The sequence below is a fragment of the Astatotilapia calliptera genome, chromosome 5 (genome assembly GCF_900246225.1).
Source record: "Astatotilapia calliptera chromosome 5, fAstCal1.2, whole genome shotgun sequence".
In the NCBI taxonomy this organism is placed as follows: Eukaryota; Metazoa; Chordata; class Actinopteri; order Cichliformes; family Cichlidae; genus Astatotilapia; species Astatotilapia calliptera.
Genome location: NC_039306.1, coordinates 23,428,177 through 23,442,807, shown reverse-complemented (window position 1 = coordinate 23,442,807; position 14,631 = coordinate 23,428,177).

Genomic DNA, 14,631 nt, shown 5'->3' with positions numbered 1-14,631 from the left:
ACATGACTGGATACAGAAACTAGAGAAGTGGTTTGTGATGACTAGGTAGCCGGGTATACGTAACAGAATTTGACACAGGTGTTTATTGCCAGCTGATCTTGAAAATACGAGGGTTGCCTTAGGGTAAAAATGATGTGTGTACCATTATTTTGCCTGAGCCTGGGTGTGGCACCTTCTTTCCATCAGCAGTAGGTCAGGGTGCCCTTATTAAAATCTTTATTCAAATATGAGGCTAAGCAGAACAAATAAGCAAGCAGACAATGCATGCGAAAAGACAGACCATCTCATTTTATTGTTCAGGGAATTTAAGCCTACAAGAAAACTTCTGTCTTTGTTTTGATGTGGTAACCCGTCCTTGTAAAAACGTTCTCATCTCACGTTGTTTGCGCTGTAGCAGAAGAACAGGTTTTACAGGGATGCATTTCTCCTGTATTCAGCTTTCCCTTTAAAATGATTCGTACAATCAGCTAGTAGAACTTGACAGACTCTAAAGCTAAGTGATTGAATCTTTCTCTCTTCATCTCTTTTGATTAACATAAAAGCAGATTAGACCAATCCCATTAGACATCAACCCAGTCACCTTCTGACCATATGGTGTAAAGCTCCTCTGTCCCTACATCCACTTTGACACACTGATTTCTATTTCTGTCAACCCCACACATCTCTCTCCCACACGAGAATCTCCCAGTGAGTCTAACCCTGCAGACCATATGGAGCCACAGCAGGATTTTTGGTGCTGAGTCTGAACGAGGAGGGGCAGAGTGGTGACAGGTTTCTGGTTACCTTGCAGGTTAGGAAATCTTGACCTGCTTCTTCCTAAAAGTTTGGCTCTAAGTGTAAACATGTGTTTCTGTCTCTCTACAAGCTCCGCTATGCCGTCGATTCGATCGGATAACTTTATTTTTATTTGCCTGTTATTATACATAATAGGTTTCCCTGTAGTTTAGTGAAAACATATTCATTCCTTTAAGACTTTAAGGTTCTTTATTTGTGTGCAGAAGCTGTTGCAAACCTTTGCCAGAGCAATATAAATTAGTGTCATCTGCCAATGATTTTAACATTTTAGGCATGTTGCTTACAGTCATGTGAAAAAGATAAATCACCTCATGATTCAGTAGCCTGTGGAACCACCTCCATCAGCAGTAACTTGAAGTAATGGTTGTGTATGTCACTTTGTCAGTCTCTCACATCGTGGAGGGATTTGGGCCTGGCTTCTTAAAATGTTTCTTCTTGTTTCTTAAGGTCTCACCACAGTATTTCAATCAGGTTGAGGTCTGGACTGTGATGTGAAATTGAAATATGTTGATCGTTTTCTGTTGTAGATTTTCTGCCGTGCTTGGCGGCATTGTCCCTGTTTCATTGCCCAGTTTAAGCCAAGATTTACCTGTCAAACAGACGACCTCACATATAACTCTAGAACACCTTGGCATACAGAGAGTACAAGGTTGACTCAATGAATGCAAGGTTTCCGAGCTCCTGTGGCTATAAAACAAGCCCAAATCATCACCCCTCCACCACCGTGCTTGACAGTTGGTATGACATGTTTGTGTGATATGTGTTTGAATTTCAGCAAACACGACGCCGTGTGTTAAGGCCTTCACACACCGGACGTGTAAAAAGATTCGTGTGAATATTTCATGCCTTTTTTCTGAGCTAGATTTTTCCCATTTTTTGCAGATGTGAATAAGTAAATGTATTCGTAGCTCAAAATGTGCACCAGTATTGACTATATAATTATATAGAAATATTTAAATAATGTTATTTTACCTCAGACACACAGCTAAATGCTGCTCTGGGTCAGTTGGTTCTCTGAATTTATTTCTCTGCCTCCTCAGATGCAGTCCTGAACCAAGAAAAGCTTAACTGCCCAACTGAAATCATGCACTATCTACAACAGCAGTCATCCCGCTTCAACTCCTGAATCAAACCTAGAAATTCTCCCTGCTGATTCCTTCTTGTGAAAACTGGATAAACCTAGGATCTCCTTTTCCTCCTTTTCTTGTTTAGAAACATCGGGATCATATATATGTGTTACACAACCAGAAAATGTGGTTGTTTGCAGTGTGTAAAGGCCTTTGTGGTCCAACATCTCCGCTCTACAGTCCAGAGGACACTCAAGTCTTGTGGTTTGTTCAGATGCCACTTTGTAAAGCTAAGCCGTGCTACCACGTTCTTTTGAGAGAGAAGAGCCTTTCTCCTGGCAACCCTTTCAAAGGAGCTGTACTTGTTTAGTCTTTTGCTAATTGTACTGTCATCAACTTTAACATTGCTGGCTGAGGGCTCTGATATGTAGCTTGTGGGTTTTCTGCAGATTATTATACAGCCATAGACTGAATTTGTTGCGACACTCACAGGTGGAAATGCTCCAGACAAGCAAACTGCAAACAACAAAATATCTGCTTTCACAGAAATGCTCACATTTGCTGATGATCAGGTGCTGAAATGCATTTGATTAGTAGCTCCTGGCTGCTACTTATACCCTCTTAAAACCTGTGGAAGCAGTACTTTAAAATACATAAAAAGTGAAGCCCTACCTCCAGTTGTTTCTTGCCATGTAGCCAGTTTTCAGAAATTCAGTTCATTTGTCTCAGATTTCTGTCTTGCTCCCAATAAAATAAAAGTTTTAGTTTGTGTGAAAAATGACATTTAATCAAACACAATGTTGCAGTTAGACTGGACATAGAACGCTAACTTTCAGTCGACGCAAGAATACATTTAGGGCTTAATCTGCAACTTGTATCTGCACCAGAATTTGGTGCTGCTGGCTGGAGTTTCAGCAGCAGTTGTTAGGCCCTGGCACCTCCTTCTTTTAAAATAAATGGTGTTTCTAAAGACACTCGGGGTAGCATAGGGACAAGAGGATATGCCAAAGCTGGATTTATTGATAGATATTAAGAAACATAAATAAGAAAAACGTGGTTTTAATAAAGAATGAGGTCATTAGTAATTCTAGTGATTTATTAAGTAGAGTATCAGGTTTACCCAAAGAATTGGCCAAGAATTTGTTTTTTATTTTCTAGTGCAGTCATCTGTGACTGCAGACTTCTCTAGCCAGTGTTTAAGGATGAGACAGAGACTGATGTTTCTTGGTAAATTAAAAGGATGCCTTTAGGGGTCTGTCGAGCCTCTTTTTGATTTAGTTTGTTCACATATTTGCATGTTACAAAACTTCGTTACGAAGCTCGTTTTATGTAATTTTGAGCTCTGTGATGATCCACCAGCGGCAGCCTATTAACGCTGCCTGAACTGAACTGTCTACTGGAATGGCGATTCTCTGGTGAACTCCATAGCTCATTCTCTTATTCCTCAGTAGGCTCACTTCAGCTCTCCAGTTACACAAACCTTTCTTTTTTTGCACGATGTTGGAATGGACAATACTGTCACACACACACAGACACAGCCCCAGGTCACGGAGTGCAGACACACACCAGAGCTATGAGTGTCGTCTGGCTTCGGTCCACTGGAACAGCTGAGGTACGAACCAGGCGAGGGAAGCAGCAGGCGAATGCCACATTAGTCCCTGCTGTTGCACCAGTACACAAACTCACACACAAACACAACACATGCCTCCACATGCACAAAAGCAGACTGACTACAGCTCACTGTTCCTTACTCATGTGCACACAATGACACACTCACAGCTGAGCTCGCACTAGTCACACACACAAACACATGCACAGCTGAGCACATGTCTATACAGGCTGAACAGATGCAGATCGTTGCGAGAGGTGGGGTAGCACTTCAAGAACATTTGCCCACCCAACCCACCAATCTACATTCCACACAGACTGCATGATACACCGTGTGCACACTTTGTTCCCCCCCATTTTTAAAAAAATGTATTTTAAAAAGCATCCTATTGCAACCTTTAAATTAATCTTTCTGGTTGAAACTGTATCTATTCCTCAATGTATTTGCTGCCTGTACATACAGCCCCCATATTTAGTTTGCCAGCTTGCTAGACTTGTTTACATGACCCCGGCTGGATCACAGTTGGGACTGGAATAGAGGATGACTCATCCCCCTGTCTGCAGAGGTGAATCTGACTGTGTGTCTTTTTCTCTATATGTGTATGTAAGTTAGTGTGTGCTTTCTTATAGCCTTAAGTAACCGGTCTGCACAGCAACACTCTAGGAAGACGCTCCAAGGGCGCATCAAAGCAATCCTATCTCAAAATCTGTCTGCCCACCTACTCAAATTTTCCACAGTCTGGTCTTGCTCAACATATTTATTATTAACCAGGCGCTCGAGAGTGTTTTTCTTCTGACATTTTTGTTTTCATCCACCCAATAATGTGTCAGGCATGTGTATTTGTGTTGTGTCTTTCGACAACAGGTAGTTTGCATGAAAAAACATAATATAAGATAAACTTGAGGTTGTATAAAATTGTTTACTCAAATTGGATCTTAAAACTATATAAAATGATTAAGAAACACTGAAATTCAGTATCAGATAATGTAAATAAACAGATAATAAACAGGGAAGCTTTAGTCCCTGACTTTCAGGACAGAAACCACCATAAAGGATATTTATCTTGTGTGATCGGGAATGTATGCTGATGTGGTTGACTCATTCAGGCTTTATGATAACTACACCTACAAAATTACTTCTAAAAGCCATAAAAGGCTGCTTGACCAAGTGGTGGCAAGCTCCTATCCTTAAAAGTCTTCCTAAATGACATCACCCATCTATTCTGTTTTATTTTCTTTATCTTCTTTCCCTCCCCATCAAACATGCATGCACTCCCTTGTATGCTCCGATAAGCCTGGTGACCCAAGCCTGTCCACTTTAAACATGTCACGGCAGCACAGCAAATCATTGTACGTTGTGCTCGATGTTTAGCTGTCGCTAAGAGAACGCGACCTGCAGGTTATCTGTAGTAAAACATCAGACTCGTGTTTTCTGGTAAGGCACCTGCAGCCTGGAAACTCTTGCCCCATCTATTCTGTTGCTGGGTAAATGGTATATTTATGGTGGGTTTCGGGTTTCCTTTAAAAGACAGGATAACCTTTAGCAGGGAATTTTTGGAGTTTGGAAGACAGTCATGTTCTGGTGTGAACCTTTAGTAAACATCAGCACTGACAATCAATTTACACCACCTTCACTGGCCTATAGTTTTGGAAGCGGTTTGGCATTTGTAAAGTAAATAATAAAGTAATTTCGGGTGCTGCTTGTATATATTTAACACATTCATGTGTGTTGTGACTGTCTTTGCATCAGTAGATGCACAGAGTAAACACCGACTCATCACTTTCTGTCACATGGTTTATCTTGTTTGTACTTCTACAGAGTCCGCTTTCGAAGTATGGGAATCTGTGTATTCCAGTGTTGTTGTGTTGGAACAAAGAATTCTGAGAAATTTCAATTTTGTATTTCTACTGGACAACAAGATAATCGATTTACTGTCCTTTAGTCAGGCCAGCTGTTCTCTGAATGCTTTCATAACCACCCGTAATTCTTTATCTGTGGCTACTTGAGAAGTCAGCTCAATGCTGATTACACTGACTGTAGTTTGAAGAGGGCATACTGCATTACTTTGTAACAAGGGACAAAAGCTCCACTGAAATCACCCCTGAAGGTATTACACAGCACATTATATGCTGGCGTTTGCGGGACAGGGTGGCACCAGTGTTGTACAAAGATATTTGTGCATATGTTTGTAAGTTTGCGTCTTCAGGGGAAGCCCCACTGGCCTCATTCTTCTCTATGTCCTCTTTCTGAGCTCTCTCTCTATTGTTAGCAGCTGCTGAGTGGATTGTTGTCCTAAGAGTTTTTTCCATGGCAGAGTGTGAGGAGCTGCTGTTACTGTCTGCTTCTGACAGGAAACATCCTGACCTACTGACGAGAGGAGAGCAGCGTCTCCCACAGGAGCCAAAACAGTGAAGAGCACACTTTGAATTAGCCTCTTCTTTCTGTATTATCCTACCCCTTTGTCTTATACACACCAACACACACACACTGGAAGAGGCTAAAGCAACGACTGAACACAATCCATCAGCTGAGCATTAATAATTCAAGTGCTCTGCAAAGTGTTAATGTTTATGTTTCACTGGCAGCTGAGCGCAGACTTAGTGCTACATTAAGGCCTAAGGCATTGTGTTAAGAGGCAAACTGGCTGCTTAAACATCGCAAGCAGGGTAAAAAAAATCCTAATAAAGGGAGAGACAGAAAAAGAAATGAACAGAACAGAAAAGACGTGGCAGTATCATTTGATTTGTAAGTCCTTTAGTTTTAGTTCTAGCCATTTAGTGTAGCTATAGAGCTAGAGATCAGTAGAGCACCTCTAAAACCGCCTAATAGCAGATTGTGTTCTTTGATGAATCTATTTTTTTTTAACTAAAAAAAGACAGTTCCTTGTTTGCTGGTTCCTGGTTTTATGTGTCCTTTGACTTTTTTTCCTCCTTAGTTTTCTTTTTTTGGTTTGGAGCAAGTAATTAAATGGAGTGTCTGCTGGTTTCCTGGAAAATACACAGAGCCAAGAAACAGTCTGGCACATAACCCACAACATTTTGCTTAGACAGGGCCAGGCTTGCTCTTTCCACTGTTCCCAGTCTTCAGACTAAGTGAAGCTAACTAGCACTTGACTGTATCTTCTTCACTTTTAATGGGCAGATATGACAGTGGCATGCATCTCCTCGACTCATCTTCACCACAGAACAAAAAAGCATGCATACAACAGTGTGCGAGGCCTGCTGCAGTTAACAGTGGTAGTGCACTGGTCGTGTTGCCTGACAGTCCTGGGTTCAAGAGTTCAGGGCTTAATGTTACTAATCCTGTCAGTTGGTGAAAGATACACTGGGAACGTGAGGCAGGGAGGGAGATATTATGTATATACAGTATGGATATACTAAAAGTCCAAAATGGTCTATTTATGTCATCTATCCGTAAAGATGGCATGGGTTCACATCATCTAGATAAGCAGGTGTGGTTGTTTCTGTTAGTGCTGCATGCCCATGATGGTTTACTGTATATGCATGTCAGGGGTAGGCCAAATAGTACGCAAGAGGCGTGACAGGACATAATATTGGCAATGAGGAATATACAGTATGTTTTAGGAGTGGACTCCAGGAATGGAAAGCTGTACTAGCAGGGTGTGTGGGTCACACAACCATACAAGGACATAGTAGAGGCAATGGTCATACCAGCCCTGCACAAGCACATACATCAGTGTGGGTGTGTGCATGTGTGGTGTGGGGGGTGGTGGTGCCAGCTGGGCAGCTTAAAAATAGTGCCGAGTGGAGGATTGCAACTGCATGGGACTCTAAGAACACATGACCGCAAGTCCAGTAAATCACAGCAGATTTCTCTCAGCTCTGTGATGTCTGCTGAGACAAAGAGGATGATCATTAAACCAAGTTATGTCTTAGGATTCATCTCAGCTCTCTTTCTTCAATCATAAGACACCAGCAGAAGTGTGATGCAGGCAGGTTAAGGTGATGCTGTAAGTCAGTTAGGGCTGTATTAACAGAGCAAGTACGCCAAGAATATGGAATATTCTGAAGCAAATCTAGTCGATCAGACGTGTTAGGGCAGTGGGGCAGTAGGCTGAGTGTAGGAGGTGAAACGTGATGAGGATCAGACTGGCAGGATTAAAGAGCACTGGCTGGGCTGACCTCTGCTAATACGCAGAACACAGTGGAGGGAGGAAGAAGCACCGCTAGGCTGCAGGAACAGCTGTTCATTAAAAAGAAGCACAGCGCTCTTCTCCATAACAGATCAACACTCATGCACAGATGTTAATACATTTGATTATGTACAAAACATGCAGCAAATGTAATCTATATAAAATGTCGGGCTGATTTAAACTGGACCATATTCCCATGGACAAAGTGGCTCTTTCACCTCATGTAATCTCAGTTTGGATTAACATGGATTATTGGATTACGAGCCCCCCCCTGCAGGGAGGCAGGGACACAGACTGAGAGAAAAAAAGATGGACAGCTGAAATTTACACTTGCAGAACGAAGCTGATACCAGTAACCACATAGCTTAGCTTAGTTTAGCTTATCTTATGTTAGCATAAAGACAGGAAGCTGGGGAAATAGCTAACCTGGCTCTTAAAGGGTAACAAATTCCAATAAGTGACTGAACTAAAATTCATACAGTGACTTGTTTAAATAATTTAGTATAGAACCTAAAATGACATGTTTCTGTAACACAAAGTTATTAAGCTAAGCTAAGCAGGCTCATATATAGCAGACAGACAGGACAATGCTAACCTGCCAGAAGATGAGCTTTAATCAGAACATCATATAAGCTGTTAGTGAACAGTCAAGGAAAAGATCCATAATATATATTGGGTTTACCTGGTAGAAAACACAGAACTTTGGTGTAGTAAAATAATAAAGTTTTGGTCCACATGACATTTAAAGCTTCTAATATTTTTTTTCTAAATTTTCCAACACAAATGAGATTCTACTGTTTTGAAGTTTAAAGCGTTTTTTCTTCAGTTGTGTCTCTGCCAAATGTTCAAAAAATTATAAAAAGTTAATGGTGAACTAGACTTTACGCTGAAGCAGAGCATAAAGTGATTTACGAGCCAGCCTTAAATACCATGAAAGATTTTTTTATTTTCATGGGATTCTGAGCACTGAGACAGATGCTCAAAGAGATTCCTGAAACTTACTGTGAACAACAAATATGCTTGGAATCACTGTCTTGTTCAAAAGTCCTGTGATTACCAATATTAAATTTCCAGAGGACAGAGGACATCACATTCATTTTCAAAATTACCTATAATATACACAAAAATCCAAGAGTCACATAATCAAGTTCCCGCAATGGCAAGGGACACCAACCACCTCCACCAGTGCCTGATGGGATGGACTTGTAGCTGATCTGCTAGGGCCAAACATTTAATCACTAAAACTGACTTAGAGAACTCTGTTACTGAATCTCTGTAACGTCACCATGAGTTTTTATCTTACTGACATCCATGTCTCTTAGACTTTGATCATGTATTGAAACAACTTGTCAGGTTGGTGAAATAGAATAAATTCTTTTATAGCTGGATCCTAAGGTATTGCACCTTTACATGGCTTCTGGAAGCTTAATTATGTTTTATTACAGCTGTAACTGATCTTAAATGGACGACTGAACAAAGGAGAAACGGGCCAAGTTTGATATATAAACATGCCATGTACTTGGCTCAGTGAGAGAACACTGATTTAAAGCATGGAAACTTGAACTGAACTGAATATGTAAACATAAACATACACTGTGAGCTTCATGTTGATATCTCAGGAACAAGCAGAACTGCGGTTAGTGTACCATGCTGTTTGGATATTCTGCATATGCATCTCCATCCGTGACAAAATAACAACCGCCTGGGGTCAAAGCAGCCCTTTGAGTCATCTTAAGGTGCTGAGTGTGTCCTAGGGTCGTATCAGACAGATTTAACTACCAGCAATAACTGAGTGAGTGTGAGAGTGTATCTTCTTTCCAAGACTGGGTCAGTGGACAGGAGTGAATCATTGGGGAAAAAAGCAGCATGGAATTGTTGTGTCTGGTTGGAAGTGGGCCTTATGCCAGTGGACCAATAAATGCAGAAACTCTCTGTGCAAAATAACTGGAGCATCCTGCAGCCACATGCCACTGGGTCAGCAGAATCAGACCTGCATATCTGTGTGTGTGCCCAAAAGTGAGAAAGAAACAAGAGATGGCCAAAGCTGTAAAATGAAAAGGGGGCGTGTGAGGCTGGTTGTTAGTAGGGTGGAACTGAAATTAGGGCATTCTTTACAGCTGAGCAGGGCAAAAGAGGAGCTGGCAGCAGAAGTAGGCTAAATAATCATGTCCTATCATCAAACAGTCTCTTGTTTATTGGTCGGGGGGTCGGGGGGCAGAGGGGGACAGGAATGTTCATGTGACTAAAACGTGAGAGCAATTGGTCACACATGAAACCCACAAGTTGTTGTCCTTCTATCCATGAAAGAGAAAAGAAAGAAAGAAGGAAATCTTGTTCATCTGCTTATTTCTTTTACCAGCTTAAAAATATCCCTCCTCAGCTCCACAGAGGACCAGTTTGAAAAAGGCCAGACTATGTGACCATGAGGGCTCTCGTGCCTCTGCAGGGACCTCTGTGATATAGTCTCTGTTCTCTTATGAAAGGGGGATTCCAGTGACGGTCACATGCTTCCTGCGGCGCTATAGAAGAGGCCAACTACTGCATGGAAAATAAGCCGTACATGGTTTTCCTTTGTGTCTGGATGCATGTGCATACAGCATTTCTATAGCGTTGTGCAGGTCAATGTCAGTCTATGCTTAACGCATTCCTTTTTTGTCTTTAGTTCCACAGGTATGTACCATAAGTGTGTGTTAGAGGGAGAGAGAGAGAAGTGAGTTTAATGTTTGGTCTTTGTCATGAGGGCTTTTATGTTTTATTCTTTCATCTGCTCCCTTTAGCGTTTGCCACAGCAGATCATCTGCCTCCATCTCACCGTATGCTCCTCTGTCATGTCAACCCTTTGCATGTCCTCCTTTACTACTCTTCTAAGGTCTTCTTATTTTCCCTCCTGCCTGGCAGCTCCATCTTTAGCATCATTAGTTCAGTGCATCCACTGTCCCTCCTCTGCACATGTCCAAACCATCTCAGCCTTGCCTCTCTAACGCACTAAGTCACTCCCAGTGAAACCCTTAACATCTTCAGATCTGCCACCTCCATCTCAGCTTCCTTTCTCTTTGTCAGTGCACCATCTCCAAACTGTACAGCAGAGCCGCTCTCACTACTACCTTGTAAACCTTCACTTTCACTCTTGATGCTATATACTAAACAATATATATATTAGCTGTATAATACCAGTAGGCCAGCTCTAATAGTAATTTGGTATGGCTTCGCGGGCCAAATGTAATTAGGCTGTGGGCCAAATTTGGCCCGCGGGCCAGAGTTTAACACCTATGCTTTAGATGGTTGACCCCAGATATTTAATTTCATCTGCTTTCACTACCTCTTATCCTTGCAGCTTCAGTCTTATACTGTACCTCTCTTCCTCTCATCCACACACATGTATTCTGACCTGCCTCTGCTGACTTTCATTCCTCTTTTCTCCAAAGCATACCTCCACCTCCCCAGGCTCTTTTCCACCTGCTGCCTACTCTCACTACAGATCATAATGTTATCTGCAAATATCATAGTCCACGGAGACTCCTGCTTGACCTCATCTGCCAGCTTGTCCATCACCACCACTGCAAACAAGGGGCTCAGAACCAGTCCCTGATTTAATCCCACCTCCACTTTGAACCCATCTGTCACTCCTGCACACCTCAACACCGTGTCCTCAAATATCACATACTTCTCTGTGACTCCTGACACCTTCACGCAGTACCACAGTTTATCTCTTGGCATCCTGTCATTGGCTTTTTCTAGATCCAGAAAGACACAGTGCGACTTCTTCTGATGTTCTCTATACATCTCCATCAACACTCTGAAAGCAAAAAGCACATCTGGAGTGTCCTTTCAAAGCATGAAGCTCACCGATTGTCACTCTCACTGATAGTTTCTTACCCTAGCTTCATCAACACGTTCCCATATCTTCAAATTATGCCTATCAGCTTTATCAGCATACCACCTTTGTTCTTTCTTTCTGTTCCGTTATTTGAGGTTATGGGTGTTATTTGACTGGACGCAAAACTCAAAAACACACGAGACGCGCCATTACTCCAATGAGTGTCCTTTGACTACGATGACCTGGATGACTGAGAACCTTCACAGACACAGTGTCCTTTATTATTTTTCATCCCCCCCACAACAACCCAGCAGAAACGTTCCTACCTCTTAACATTTACCTGATACTACACCCCCCTACTAAATAGGATGTGATGCTGGGATATAACCAAGAAATCAGATTAGACCCGCACGCTTTAATATGATGTTTCTTCGGGCTACGAAGTGAGCATCCAACCTCCTTTTAACGGTCTCATAATTGCTCGCCTCTTCGGGAGTCAGGTGCAGGGATACCTGCCTCCTCGCCCATAGTGTAGATAAGGGCGTTCACTTGATTTTCGTCCGCTTGCGTCTCCAAGTCAGACGCGATGCGAAATCTATCAAAACGCTTTATCCATTTGGTCCAGTCGTCGGACCTAAAAGTGAATGTCTCCGGCGGGGTGACTTGAAACTGACTCATGACGTCACGTCTCTTTTCGCGCAGCTCCTCTATGGCTGACCTTTAACCTGGCACCGACGCCGAAACCTTTCGCTTATACCCAACTAACGTTTCCAGTTGTCTTCTGACACCATGTTCCGTTAGTTGAGGTTATGGATGTTATTTGACTGGAGGCATGACTCACAGACACGAGACGGGCCATTACTCCAATGAGTGTCCTTTATTATTTTTCATCCCCCCACAACAACCCAGCAGAAACGTTCCTACCTCTTAACATTTACCTGATACTACACTTTCTACTTTCTTCATCTCCCTAACTATCCCACTGTTCTTTGCCACCTTCTTTTTTGAATATATATCAGCTTACATCTGTTCCAATCACCACTCTCTTCCCCTGGGGACACTCTCTACCACTTCAACCATCTCTTCTTCCTTCCCTCTAGTTGGCTTCAAACATGCCTCCCCCATTCCTCTTCCTTTGTCTTCGGCCAATACTAGAACAGAATGAGGACCTTGTTCATTCTTAACATAGCCCGCACTGACCCAATATGGAAGTCTCATTCTTGATGATTGGTATGTTTGATTTGGCAGATTTTACACCGGATGCCCTTTCTAATGTAAACCCACCGATTTGTGTCTCCTCTTGGTTAAGTGAGTGTGTAAACTGTCTACACAAACGTGCTCCATGAGAATATTGTGAAAGAACTTGTACTACTTTATGAGATGAATTAATGAATTATTTTCACTTCCGTTAGCACACTTGCACACCAACTCACGAATTAACTCACGCTTACACTATCATCTACAGACCATGACATATTCCAGAAATGTATGTAGTGAGACTGCACGTGTCTTTGCACACGCTGTATCACTCCACCACAAGCCACATGACTGGACTGCCTCATAGCTAGTGACTATGACTTATCGTTGTGATATTTACAACCTACTATGTTTGAGAACATGAGAAAGAGAGGGATACCGTGAGAAAGGAGGCTAGAGAAAGGGAAATTTCAGTAATGCATTAAATTACTAAATTAAATTAAATTGTCTTTAAAAGCTACTGTAGATCTGTTTCTAACAAAACTAGAACAGAGAAACCAGATCTCCTGAGGAGAGAGCATTTTATTATTGGCTTTCTGAAAAACCAGACCATAAGCATGGAAATAACTGAATTTCTAGTTGAAGATTCTACAGATTATTGTTTTTTGGCTAAGTGAAATCAGACTGCATGCAAACAGATGCAGCTAAATCAGAGTAAAATGGGAAAACATTAATTTATGGGTTCTTGTTGTTTCACATAACAATTACAGAGACATGAGAGTCAAAGAGAAAAGAGCCAAAGTTGGTGGGAGACAAAGATCATAAGAGGGCATTATAACGGGTGTGTGTCTGATTGTGTGTGTTTGAGTGCATCAGTGGGGTGAGCAGGTTCATCGGGTCCCATGTTGGGCAGGAGGGTTGGAAGTGTTCGGGTGCTAGAATCCTATATCAGAGCCAGTGCTGACCATGGGTCTATATCAAGAGTCGGCTAGAGTTTCAGCCCTGCGCGGAGGATTATTCTGAGAAAGATGGGTTCTAGCCAGCCTGAAATAACTGATCCAAACTTGCTTTGACTTATGCACTCTAATGAAGAACAGAGAGGGGTGCAGGAAATACGAAAGGAGATGCACCTCCTGCCCCTGTCAGGAAGTTAAAAGAGGTGCTGTGAAACAGGAGAGAGTGTCTAGGGAGCATTCTGGGAAAGAGTGGAGAAAAGGAAAATGTCAACATGCCAAACTGTGCAGCCCTGTGCACCGGCCACGCATTCCTGATTCTTGTAGAACAGGATAAACTTTGGGACACTGCTGCATAACCCATGGATAGAAATCTTCTATGTTTAGTTGGTGTCATATAGTCACTCAGGTTGCTTTGATAATGAAGAAAGGTTGGAGCCAGGACACTAAACCCTAGGTGAATATTGTTATAAACAGGTCAGACCAGTGTCTGGGTAGACACTATATGTACTCCACGAGTTATGTAAGGAGACTGTGTTAATTCATCAGTACAAAGCTGTCAAAAGCTCAGGCGAGCGTTTCCATTTTCAGAGCCTTCACTCAAACATTCCGCATGTGGTATATGGAGTCTGTATGTGTGTTCACGTGCTTGTGCAAAAGTGTTTTATAAGATGTACTCTCTGCATACATATATATAGGTGGTCCGTCAGGACATGTGATGTGCTTCTCTTACATAACTGTGGATAAAGAGGCATAAAGACAGAGATGTGCCTGTACACCATGCCAGAGAAAATTTCTGTTGGTTGGAAATTTATGAAGCTTGTAAGATGTCCTTTATCCCTGGCATATTAGCTTACTTGTAATAGGAAGCAGTTGGTTAAAACAGCTGTATCATTTCTTCTGCTGTGTCCAGGTAGTATATAAAATCAGCTTTGGCAGAGCTTGGCCACCATTTAAGTCTGTATGGTGAAGCTTATAGGAGCTACCATTTTTGGATCTTGATCTGTGATAAAAGTCCTATTTTTGTGGCAAAGATTCAT